Source organism: Electrona antarctica (genome assembly GCF_951216825.1).
Source record: "Electrona antarctica genome assembly, chromosome: 12".
NCBI lineage: Eukaryota > Metazoa > Chordata > Actinopteri > Myctophiformes > Myctophidae > Electrona > Electrona antarctica.
In genome coordinates this window covers 45,299,926-45,314,313 of record NC_136793.1, presented here as the reverse complement: position 1 = coordinate 45,314,313, position 14,388 = coordinate 45,299,926, and positions in this window count along the sequence as shown.

Sequence of the window (14,388 nt, the reverse complement as noted above, 5' to 3'; positions counted from 1 at the left end):
GGCCCTTTCGCCAACCCCGCCTCGGGTATGGTCACTGACGCGGAGGAGGAAACACGCCCCAAGTGCCCACAGCGCCCCCAGCGGGAATCAAACCCAGGACCTTCTATAGCTGTGAGGCGACAGCACTACCAACTGTGCCACCGTGCCCCCGTCGGGAGGGGATTCTGGAGCCAGTGGCGATCCCATATATATCTTCAGAATCTGTGAACGCCATCCTTCAGGATGACAACCCTCGCCCTCACAGAGCCGGGATCATCACAGAGTACCTCCAGAATTTGGAAGTGGAGAGGATGGAATTGCCTGCCGTGAGTCCAGACCTCAACCCAATTGAACACTTGTTGTGTGATCAACTCGAGTGTGAGTGACGAACAGAACCACGTTGGATGACTTGCAACAAATCCTGGTTGAGGAATGGGATGCCATATCCTGGTGACCAGCATGGTGCCAAGCTGTTGTGGCTGTGTACGGATCTTCCACACGCTACTGACTTCCCTAACACTGAGTGTAAAATTAATAAAGTGTAAAAATGGCCAATCTGTGTTGTTTTTTTCCTTATTACTGTGGGAGAGTGCAATCATCCGTTCCGCTAAAAGCAACTCAAAGCAAGGGTGAATACCAATCATTTGCTGCCATCTTGGCTTTTTTTTTTGGAGGCCCTACTATACCCACATGTCTAGCTGTGTTGCTCATTCCACGAATGCTTGGTCCTTACAAGCTTAGACTAAGTCCAGTCACACATGCCTCTGCCTCGCAGGCTATCATCGGGGAAGAACAGAGCAAGCATTGAAATATTTTTTTTTTTAGCAATGACGTTTCAGTAAATAACACAACAACATTGGCATGGGTGGCTTTGTAGGGAGACTGTCAGCCTGTTTAGTTCTGGATTAATGGGGCTCATATGCACACAGAATAACTCTTCCTACTTCCGGGCCGCTTCCCTATACTTCCTTCACAGGTGTTACCGATGATACTAATTATGGCTGTGTTCCATTTAGAGTGCAGTGGTTTTAATTTCAAGGACCCCATAATAACTTTGGGAGTGTATTCAAATGTGTACACTCTCAGAGTTACACACCCGTACAGGGCTTAGAGTATATATGAATAAAGACGGCACCCGGAGGAAACCCTGAGGCGAAATGGACATAGTGGCCGAATTTGGTATTGCAGCGCTGGCCCAAACACATGAACGCACTGGTCCGTTGACTATCATTGCGCACGTTCGTGATGACACGTGAACGCTGAATGCGTGCAATCATAGGCAACGGCCAGCGCGTGCATGTGTTTGGGCCCAATGACCAATCCATCCCAGAATGCACTCTGTTCCTACCCGGAAGGAGGAGTGAAATCGCCTCATGCTTTTTTTTTTAGCAACTTAATGCAAGTGGATGGGAGGAGAAATCCGGTGCTGTCTCTATTCATATATACTCTAAGCTACTGGGCCATTTGGAACCCACTCACTCAAGGACACTTTGAGACCTACTGGTGTAGCAGAGTGTTTCCAGTGAGTCAACATGCAACAACAGCAGCACCCTAGACTCTGTTTGACCAGAATGGAACAGAGCCTTCATTAGTATCAGCGGTAACACCTGTGAAGGAAGTATTGCGGGGAAGGGGCCAGTGAGGCGCTCCAACGTTGAAGCACTGGGCCCTAGTGGTAAGAGGAGGGACTACAAGCGGACCCGTGGATTCATGACTGGGAAACCCTGTGCAGCTGGGCTTTAACATTGAGCGCTCGGTTGCACTTCCGCATTTGACCACCAACATTTGGTGGTCAAATGCGGAAGTAGACGTTCTGAGACGGTCCTTCCGGGTGCTTCAAAACGCCACTGAACAACTTGACATGAATAGCGGGGGGGGGGGACGGAGCTTCGCGCCAGATCAGTCTCTATCCTTTTAATACTCTATGGAAGGTGCCCATGAAGTTCTTTCCAAAATGGCAGAGCCCATTAACGGTTGGTGACTGACATTATGGGTCATCATCATCCAAAGCATATAGTGAACAAGCAGAGAGCTATATATAGTGTAAACAAACATCCACCCACATCTAGTGGCACACACACCACGTCACTAGTACATGTCGACCGAGAGTCAATACTGGAGGGCAGCTGGCTGGCTGGCTGTGAAGACAGTGTTGTTTTTGGCAGCACATTTTGATTTTAGTTTTAGTCAGAGTCTCTTGAATAGTTTTCATTTAGTTTTAGTCACATTTTAGTCACCGGGAATGTTTTAGTGTTAAGTCTAGTTTCAGTCGACTAAATATCATGAGATTTTAGTCGTAATGACTGATTTTACACGTCCTGAAAATAGCCGATCTACAAGCTCACAACGCGTCGCGCTGCTAGTCCATTCCTAACATTTTACCCTAGTTTTTATTTATTGACGAAATTGACAATATATTTAGTCTTAGTTTTATTCATCGTAGCTTAATTTTCATTTAGTCTCAATTTCGTTTTTTGTCAGTGGAAAAAGGTAGTCGACGAACATTTTTCGTGTTGGTTTTAGTCGACGAAATCAACACTGCTGTGAGACGCTTGTGACCTGAGGAGCTATAGCTCACCGGTTCCTGTTGGGAAGAGACGGGAACCCCCCCCCCATATAGCCGGGGAGCCACAGGCCCACAATTGAGTACCACAGACGAAAAACAGTCTAAGTCCAAATTTCAGACTGACCCCTCCACGAAAAGGCCTGAACCCTTATCTATCATTTATATATTATGGATCAATAGTGTGGACTTAAGACTGTTATTCGTCTGTGGTACTCAATTGGACAGGACCTGTGATGTCATGCCGTACTTTTTATTTGTGTTTTTTCTATTCATTTGGTTATTTAGGTCCACAGAATGAGAGGCCGGCCTGCTCTGCCGGAAACATTGCGAACAAAAGTTATGGCCATTTTTGTATACCACACCATACTGTAGACCAGGGGTTCTCAACCCGTGGGTCGTGACCCCTCAGGGGGTCCCCAAATTATATTAAAATAAATAAAACATTATTTATTTATTTTTAAACTGAATGGCTGGAAATGGAAATGAGAGTTTACAATAGTACAAATAGCGCATGCATAAACTTTCCATAATGATTATCTGGTTTCACTATTCATTTATGATATATTTTCTTTATTATTAAGGTTATTTTTGCAGTCAGTTTGTATTGGGGGTGGGGAGGGTGATGGGTGGGGCGGGGGTCGTGAGACCCCCGTGAGACCAAAGCAGCCAAAAACGTTGAGAACCCCTGCTGTAGAGAACCAATATAAGGCAACACTTCCCAAATTTCATCATGCTTTAATTAGCATGTGACAATTGTGACATGTCAAACTAGGGGGGTTTCATGATTCTGAATGCATTCCAAGCATTAGTTTTGCATGAAAAACCCTCATTGGCCTAAATTCGGGCCATAGACACTTGCCAAAATGTGCCCAAATGTGCTGACCTCATCACTTTTGTGCTGACCTCATCACATCACGACGGCTATGGTCGTTTTTAGGCCAAGGAGTGTTTTTCGTGCAAAACAAATGCTTGGAATGGATTCAGAATCATGAAAACCCCCTAGTTTGACATGTCACAATTGTCACATGCTACTTAAAGCATGATGACATTTGGGAAATTTTGCCTTATAATGGACATTTACTTTTTTTCGCAATGTTTTCGGCATGGCAGGCCTCTCATTCTGTAGACCAATTGGGTCTCCATTGACCCGCTGAGCGATGTTCAGAGGTGGACAGCCGCTGCCCCCGCCCGCGGGGGCAATGGGGCTCAAGAGGTCGTTGAGCTTTAAGGGCCTGTGGCTCCCCGGTTAATACCTGCCCCAAGTGCCCCGACATGTTTCATATTGGCCAAATAACAGCCAATATCCATGGTTAAATAAAGGTTAAGGTCCATGTGGCATTAAAGATGCGGCGCCGGTGTAGGAGTTGACCTAATTTCCTGCCTCTGCTACAACTCGAGCTGCGACGGAAAGGTCGACCACTATACTGCGGTCGTCAAATAGCGCAGGGCTGAAATGAATGGAGAACGAATGCAAGGATATACGTCATTGTGTTATAATGTCGAGGGTTTAAAAAAAACTTAAAGAAAAAAACAAACAATACACACGCACGCACGCGCGCGCACACATACACACACACACACACTAAAAAAAGAGAACTTTAAAAAACCCTTAAAAAAGTACGTAATTTATTCTAATTGTTGTTATTGCAATTCTGCGTTCGCGCGTCTTGTCATATTACAGAATTCTGAATGTATTTTCTCTCATTTCTCCCATATGCCTACATGTACTTCTTGTACATTATTGCAGGAATCAAACGTGTATGTATGCTTGCTTTAGTCGCTTCTTACAACACAGCGCCGCCTCTCTATAACCACCAGAGCACCCCTGCGTGCTCATCTGCTCTATCCGCGACCCCGTGTGTGCACTCACTCACGCAACGTTCGCGTATTCATGCATCATTCATGTAGCGCTAGCGTCGCGTTATTGAGCTTGCTATACGTCTGGTGTTTTCACTGTAGTCATGCAGCCATCGCAAGGAATACGTTTGGGTCACTTGGCGTCCACATGTTGACTCTCTGCACTGTCTGCAGTCTCTGGAGGCTTGACGAAATTAAATTAACCCCCGGGCCACATGCTTGATTAGGGGAAGGCCTGCCTGGTGCCACAGTCAATTAATTTTATAGCAAGCAAGAGTCTGGAGCTGGGCTTCTGTCTACTCATTCTGTCAGATGTGCAACTGGTGGAATGGTGGACCCTTGTGACATGAGGATGTGGCCTATTAGCCACAAGACGTCATTATAGCGTCGTATAGCGCTCCAACACAGGAGGACGCATTGTTTGTCAACAACAGCACTCGTTATGCGATGCTATTTATATATAAAGCCAACATTAAAAATTTTAAAAAAACACACACACACACACACACAAGCGTCATGGGTCACACAAGCTTAACCACTTTAAATGTGCCGTCCCTATTAGGGGATTGTGTATTTTAGAACTACGGTATATACCGGAAGTGTGGCGTTTTGTTCCTTGTGCTAATTGTGTTACTGTTGAATGTGGGAATGCGTTGTTGTGTGCCATGTATTAACGGTTAATACATGGGTTAATATGATACAGTGGGTCCGATTCTACGAATGCCTTCTAAATCCAAGAAAACTAGATTTCTGAAAAAACCCATGTTGCTATTTCGGTAGTCTCGCGTTACCAGACTGTTGCCTCCGCGATTTCCAAACGCTTCATCATACAGTCTGGACCAACGGAAGAGCTGTCATGAGTAAACTATAAAGCGGAAGTGGAGCCTCCTCGCCACTTCCGTTTCGTCTTTACAGTCGCGCACATTTATCCTAATATAAATAGAAAACATCTAAGCATATATAGCTTGTTGCTTGTTGCTTAGCAGAAAAGGAAATAAAAAAATAAGCTCTAAAGATATTTTAAAATATATTTTCGTGAATGGAAATGGCAGCTTCCGTTACTCAGCTCATGGCGGGGGCTGTGGTTCCAGACTCTATATAGCATTCGGAGATTGTGGAATAGTTGTCTGGGTATATACGCGAGACTATACTATTTCAGTGGTTTTCAAACGTTTTCATGTCAAGGAACCCCCCCCCCCCCATCTCAAAAAGACTTTGTTCCAGGGACCAATAGTCACAAACCAACCTCCAGGAGGAACACCTCTGAAATCTCTCTCTTGTGCATAAACACAACTTTGTTACAAGCAATAGCAAAACCTAACAACACAATGCTATTTTGTTTTTGTCTTAAAACCCATTTAGTCCTGAGGACGATTCTTCAAGTCCTGATAGTTTTCTGAAAAAACCTGTTTCTGTGTCAGTGGTTCTCAAGGTTATTCATGTCAAGCACCCCAAAAATTATATGAATTTGGCCGCCGACCCCCATCTGAAAATATGTTGTTCCAGAGACCCCTCCCCCCCAGAAGCAAACCTTTGAGTTAAAAACGTTCGCTCTGAAAGAATATATATTCAAAGATTTGCACTACATTTTCACGATTTTTCAAAAATAGCAGACCTACAAGCTTGTAGCGCGGCAGCTTGTAGATCTGCTATTTTTCAATAGCTAAAGCATAACATAATGCTTAAAACACCAAAAGGGGTTCCCGCCCAGAATGGGTTAAGAGTAAGTATAAGCCTTGCCAAGCCATGAGGCCCATTGGGCAAAAGAGGTGCCATATACAATTCATATGATTCTAAAGGCAGCCCCCAAGACTTAGAAATACACCCCGACACAACATACGTAAGTGTGCCATACATGGCCATAATCCTGCACCTGAACTTAATTGGCCTGCCTCCCGCCATCTCATCTCAATGAACGAAAGCAGTCAAAGCAGTGCGCTGCCAAATTCACTCGCGCTCGTTTTCTACTAAAACAACTCTTTAGTAGCGGCTACAGCGTGACTGACAGTTTCCAAAATGCACAGTAAATCACAGTAATCCAGCAGCTCTTATGCTGCGTTTACACTGGCAGACACAAACGATATTCACAGCATATTTGTGTAGCTTTGTAGCTGTTGTCGCTGGCGTCCATTGAAAAAGAACGGTAGCCACATTCAAAACCTCTATAGGCCTATAGTAAACTTGGCGTGATTGTTATTTGTTTTTGGGCTTTTCTGCCTTTATTGATAGTTACAAGTGAAGATAGACAGGAAAGAGGGAGAGAGAGAGACGGGGAGAGACACGCAGCAACGGTCAACGTGAACGGGACTCGAACACGCGACACGCTGTCAGGCCCATATGTAGCACGCGCCTTGACCGCTAGGCCAGCGGGCGCCCCAGACTTGCCGTGACTTGTACTTGGTTCGCTTGGTTTTCTACTACTAGTCTGTGACAGCACGGTCTGGTTTGCCATGCAATTGTCTGTACACCTTTATGCTGCTCAGATGATTACACACTTACACGCATGCACGCACGTGTGTGCGTGCGTGCGTGCGTGCGTGCGTGCGTGTACTCACGCAAACACGTGCACATGTATTTAAACACTCTTGCACACACAGTGAAACAGACACACGCACGCACGCACGCACGCGCAACACACACACGCAACACACACACGCAACACAGTGAAACATTCAGAGTCACACAGACAAAAGTGCCAAAAGCTGTAAATGGTGGAAAGCCCCCCGAGTGTGCTGTGCTAATTGCCACAGCTGGTGGAAGTGGTCTAATTTTAGAATCATTTTTAATTACATTCAACAGCTTCTTGAATTAATCTCAAGGTTCTGATTAAGAAACAATGCCTTGTGCTCACTGGGATGACGGAGTGGACTGGAAGCAGAGCTAGGTTTTAGCATCCCAGAATGTGACAGTATATAAGCTTCCAACAGCTTAATTTATGCTCGTACAATGGTGTTGTACTGTATATGTCTGTTGTGTGCTAAAAAAAAAAGAAGAAGCTAAATGCTGATCTACAAGCTCACAGCACGTTGTGGATGTGACCCATGGTGAGCTTGTACATCTGATATTTTCGACACGTGATGCTGATGATTTTATGACTGACTAAGCATATATCTGGCTGTATAGTGTGACAACTGATGATTTTATGACTGACTAAGCATATATCTGGCTGTATAGTGTGACAACTGATGATTTTATGACTGACTAAGCATATATCTGGCTGTATAGTGTGACAACTGATGATTTTATGACTGACTAAGCATATATCTGGCTGTATAGTGTGACAACAGATCAAACAGATTGAAAACCTCATAATCTCACATGGATGATTTCTGTAATTATAGCTTCTAGTGCATACCAAAGACAGTGAGTGCGTGCGTGCGTGCGTGCGTGCGTGTGTGGAATGTCAGAACAGGTCAGCTCCATATGTAGATGTAAGGGCGCCAGCGGGGGCAGTGTGACGTGTCTTGAGTGTACAGGGTTTGATAAGGTCTGGCCATATATGGAGCGTGTCTTGAGTGTACGAGGTGTGATGAGGTCAGAGCAACATATGGAATGTCAGAACAGGTCATCTCCATATATGGAGATCTAAGGGTGACATGCAGCAGGGGCAGTGTCTTGAGTGTACAGGGCTTGATGAGGTCAGATCAAATTATTTAATGAATTCTATATTGGCCATATATGGCGTGACGGACTGACTGACAGGTTTTGCAGGTTTTCATAGTAAACTAAAGCATAAAAGATAAATAGAGAAAGATATATTTGAAAGAATATGCCAGGGCAAGCTAGCAGTGATTCTCCACCATTTTAATTTCAAGGACCCCAAATTTGGGCCCCCAATTTATATATCGTAAAATCAATGTTGATTTAACTCTGAGCGTGAAACCAAATGGACCCATCAGGGTCATTTGTACACTCTCTGAGTTACAGACCCATAAGCCGTTTAGCTGGGGACCCCCTGGAACTCCCTCAAGGACGCCTGGGGGTCCCCGGACCCCACTTTGAGAACCAATGACCTTCCTAGAACATTGTCTCGACTCCTCATCGATCGATTACTGATTGATCCAGAATTCCACGACAGCGTCTTTTTATCGTTACGATTACGATTCCAGTTACGAGACAAATGCCGTGGACAAGGACATGCAGCGTAAAAGCTTAACACATTTTAACAGTCTTCCCCGGAGAATAAGATAACTCTGAATATGTTCTCAAGTGGAAAGAATGCACCCGGTAGAGGTCTTTAAGAACATTCTTATTTACCACTGTGGTCGGGCAAGTGGGGGGAGGAGAGGTCAATCAGGTTAGAATCTCACCAGTTGTCGTCAAGCTATGCCATTTCCACCATTGTGTCATTTCGACCTTTCCCCTGATTGTAAGATACTCATATATGTCAGTATCGTGGTCACTGGTCAGTATCATGTCTGTTTAATGTGAGTATCGTGGACTCAGTATCATGTCTGTTTCATGGTCAGTATCATGGTCAGTATCATGGTGAGTATCATTGTCAGTATCATGTCAGTATCATGGTCAGTATCATGGTGAGTATCATGGTCAGTATCATGTCAGTATCATGGTCAGTATCATGTCAGTATCATGGTCAGTATCATGGTGAGTATCATGGTGAGTATCATGGTGAGTATCATGGTCAGTATCATGGTCAATATCATGTCTGTTTCATGTCAGTATCATGGTCAGTATCATGTCAGTATCATGTCAGTATCATGTCAGTATCATGGTCAGTATCATGTCAGTATCATGGTCAGTATCATGTCAGTATCATGGTCAGTATCATGTCAGTATCATGGTGAGTATCATGGTGAGTATCATGGTCAGTATCATGTCAGTATCATTGTCAGTATCATGTCAGTATCATGGTCAGTATCATGGTGAGTATCATGGTCAGTATCATGTCAGTATCATGGTCAGTATCATGTCAGTATCATGGTCAGTATCATGGTGAGTATCATGGTGAGTATCATGGTCAGTATCATGGTCAATATCATGTCTGTTTCATGTCAGTATCATGGTCAGTATCATGTCAGTATCATGTCAGTATCATGGTCAGTATCATGTCAGTATCATGGTCAGTATCATGTCAGTATCATGGTGAGTATCATGGTGAGTATCATGGTCAGTATCATGTCAGTATCATGGTCAGTATCATGTCAGTATCATGGTGAGTATCATGGTGAGTATCATGGTCAGTATCATGTCAGTATCATGGTCAATATCATGTCTGTTTCATGTCAGTATCATGGTCAGTATCATGTCAGTATCATGTCAGTATCATGGTCAGTATCATGTCAGTATCATGGTCAGTATCATGTCAGTGTCATGGTCAATATCATGTCGGTATCATGGTCAGTATCATGTCTGTTTCATGGTCAGTATCATGTCAGTATCATGTCTGTTTCATTGATTGATTGATTGATTGATTGATTGATTGATCAGTATCATGTCTGTTTCATGGTCAGTATCATATTATACGGACAATGATAATGACCATGATTCTTTCGCCAACCCCTTGGTATCTGAAATAAAATAATGTATTTTTTAGATGGGGTCCGCGGCCAAATTACATGTAATTTTGTAGGGCCCTTGGCCTTGCATGAAGTTTGAGCATATTGCAACATATACGTTTGTTCAGAAAACTGTCAGGATTTAGATTTTTTTTGTCAAATCGGCCTCTGGTCTTATAATGGGCTAAAAATAAAAGCACCACATGATTTACATTTAGCCCTATACATTATCTGTGACACCATTAGCCTCTATGTAAAAAAAAAAAAGACTAGTCTCTGATCTAAATTAGGAGACAAACAGGAGCCATGGCCAAGTTCCAGAAACACTTTTTTCCCCTCCAAAGCGAATATAATGTAATTTAAAGGACGCAACGTCCCCAAATAATCTCCATCTCTTTATTTTATTTTTATTTTTTCTGTTTTTGCACATCCTAGCAGCTTAGCAGCTGCCAGCTATAGGCCACCCTTAAAAACACCACTAAACAACAAACAAAGGCAGCTGTGAAGGCTCCCAGGATGACTAATGGGAGGAAATGGGGATGTCTGCAACTTAAACGAGTCATTGGAAGCTATTTTGGGCGAGCAGTTGTTTTAACAAAGGCTCCACAATGACCATAGTCCGGTGACTATTAAAGCTGGAAACAAGAGAGTGATCCTAAAAGTCAAATACACCTCCTGAAATATAGGCAGCGCTGTCAAGGTATAGTACATGACATGTAGTATAGGCCTATATAACGTGGCTGTCAGGTGGAGACCTCATATGCTCAAAACTGTTCCATTTCAGGATTAAAAATCACACCCGTGTGAAGTGAGGGGGCCGCTCTTATCATCGTACATCATCATGGCGTAGATATATAAATAATAGAGATGGCACTGGGATTCCCCTCCCATCCAGTGCCGTCTCTATGATTTATATATGTATGCTCAAACCAAGTGGAAGTGTGTAGGGTGAGTGGCAAGGAGCTAGTTTCAAAAAGGGGGATAAGGCGCCCCAGTGCCTTGGCGGGGAAAAAGGTGGATATCTATAATGGTTCAGACACAATGGTTTAATAGTATATCATTTACTCACGTAGCCTACTGTACTTAAATACAATTTTGAGGTAGGCCTATAGCCTATACTTAATTTGAGTATTTCTAATTTCTAACTTTGACTTATACTCCACTACATGATCTCATGAGGCAAATATTGTACTTTTATTCTACTACATTTATTTGAAAACTTTACTGGTTACTTTGTAGATTTTCATTATTATTACAAAACATACATTTAACACTTCCGATCTACAAACTCACAACGTGTTGCCTGGTGACGCATTGTGAGCTTGTAAATCGGCTATTTTCAATGTTTTAATTTTTGAGTGGTGTAAACCACTCCTACAACTGGCTTTGTTAGTTTACGTGTCTGTCCGTACCAAACCAGTTCACACGGGTGTGATTTCATTATGTCAGACATTGTCAGACCACAGCTGATCAGTCTATATAAGACCTTACACCACTCAGTTCACACGGGTGTGATTTTTTTTAAATGTTTTGAAATAATAATAATTGTGAAACAGTGATTCTAGTAGGTCTAGTAGCCTATAGCCTATTATATCGATGGTTCTCATACGTTTTCGTACCAACCAAGGACCCCCAAATTGATATGGCCACGGACCCTCATCTGGAAGTCTTTTGTGCCGAAGTGACATGCTATGAGCTTTTTTGATTGATTTATTTATTAACAGTTTGCAGAATTACAGTAGGCTACATTAAGTTACAGCTTGTATAGGTCTGCTATTTTTGAATAACCAACTAAATGGAAAAAGTGGTTAAAATGATTGTGATAATGTTCTACTTTTGAGTGTTGTCCCTGGGGGGGGTCCACCCTTGTGTATCCCCGGCCGGACCCCCCACTTTGAGGACCACAGCTTTACATATCTTAAGAACATTTTTCAAATATTAAATTTTTTAGCATGTTGGACAAAATAAATGAGGTGCCCAGATGTCCCTATAGTGCCCATCGGGCGGTAGAACTGCTTTGGTTTGGGCCATAGTTATGCTTTGGTCCCACGGTATTTGCCATAGGGACTAACGCTCCCATGTGGCTACAACGTGCGCAGCGTGAACTCGCTGCACAACAAGTAGGCCTACAGTACAAAGGTCTACCGGTAGAGGGAGGCAGACTTTTACTTTTTACGGCCCTTGGTAAACTGTACTTTAAATATTTACAGACATCAAATACAAACAAGACATAAGGAATGTAGTCGGGGCGGCATCCTCTACTTATCTTACGCCTATGTTTTTTTTACTTACCTTTTCTAACACGTCCATTATGGGCACATTTATAAGAAATTAAAGAAAGAATAGCAAATATAGGTGCAAAGGTATCCGAGGCTAGATATGCAAAGTGTTGTGAGCTTGTAGACAAGTGTTCTGGTTTTATCCTCTTAGCAGTTTTTGTATTGACCTGTACCTTCCTTGGACTGTACCTACCTATTCTGCAATCTGTTAACATTTTCAATTAATCAATCAATCAATCAATCAATCGATCAATCAATCAATCTTGCTGTTCGTCATTACTCACAAGACTAATTTTGGTGGTTATTAGTGGTTAAAAACCATAGAATGGAATACTTTGAAACAGCATGTCTGCAGCATTTTAATCTTTTCAATGCAGGACCACAAACAGCCACTACAAACAAGCAGTGGAAACTAAGTATAGCCTAATTTAGATTACTAAAATAATAAGAATAGAGAAAATACATCATAAATAAATACTGAAACCAGATATATTTCCTTAATCATTAAGGAAAGTTTATGCATGTACTGACTGTAGGCCTGCTATTTCCATTTTCCAGCCATTCATTGCAAAAACATGAAATAAATTAAATAAATAATCGGGGGACCCATATATATATATAACCCTAACCCATATATATAAGGGACTTATATATAAAAAAAAACCATGGGAGTTGTCTAGTTAGCATGAAGGCATGAACTTCAGACTATGCACCTGGCTGTCATGCTAAAAAATAAGTTGATGCAGTAGGCTAAGTTGTCCATCTCTGTTCCCTGGAGTGTGCAGTACCAGAAGGTTTTTTCCCTTTATTATATATATATATATATATATATATATAGGCTATAATAGGCGCTATATATAGGCTATATATATATATATTATTATTTTATTTGTTTTTGTAGGAAAATAAAATTTAACTTTTACTCAAGCCTTGACCCATAACAATTGGCCACAAATCAATCAATCAATCAATCAATCAATCAATCAATCAATCGGGGCGCCCGCTGGCCTAGTTGTCTAGCTCTGGCCTGACAGCATGTCTTGTATTCGAGTCCCGTTCATAACGACCTTTGCTGCATGTCTCTCCCCTTCTCTCTCTCCCTCTTTCCTGTCTATCTTCACCTAAGTGAAGATAGTTACAATTGTAACTAAAGGCAGAAATCCAAAAAAAAATCAATCAATCTTTGATTCTCTCCCGGATTCTTGGATTTATTTTTTTTGGAGGGGGGGGGGGGGGGGCGTGTCTTGACCCGCAACAACAGAAACCAAGCATTTACTATTATATAGGCCACACAGTCAAATTTGCACTGGAAACCAAAATGTTGTTGTGAACTTAAGAGCTCAGAGTTATCTGAACAGATAGCAAAGCTAACCTGCAATCTCTGGATATGTTATTGTTTCCTGTAGCCAATGCACCGCATGCACTTTGGACTTAATATACTACATGGACACTTCAGCACGCAGCATTATTGTTTGAAGACATTGTTTACATCCTTCGAAAATGTGTATTTGCACATGCGTCTTCTTGCATGTAAACTACATACTTGTCACAATCATCACTGTCTGACTGTGGAAACGGCATACTGGGCTCGTAATTCTTCCCTAACATTTTTGCGGGATTTGGCCCTGACTGGCCCACCACCACAACCATTGCGTAACTCTACCGACTTTTCGGGTCGAGGCACATGCAAATACTTGAAAAAACATAATAATGAATTGCATTTTTATAGCGCTTTTCCAGTGCTCAAAGCGCTTTACAATGGTTCATTCATTCATACATTGGGAGGTGAAGCGGCGAACAGTCGACGCCAGCGTCCTCACTTCCCACATTCACACACCAATGGTGGCAAGCTTACACCGACCGACTCATTGGAGGCAATTTAGGGTTCAGTGTCTTGCCCAAGGACACTTCGACATGTGGACAGGAGGAGCTGGGATTCGAACCGCCGACCCAGGGATCATTGGACGACCTGCTCTACCTCCTGAGCCACAGCCGCCCCTTAACAAAAACAAACAGACAGCTACACTGAAACAGACAACTAATTTAACATTTCAGTTAACAGACCGGCCCACTGCGGGTCAGCCTACCGGACGTTAAAGCTGCTATATATATAGCAATATGTCAAACTTTTAATGAGCTTTTTTTTCTTTTCTTTTTTTGGTATTCAGACAGCCAGCAATGGGTAGAACGC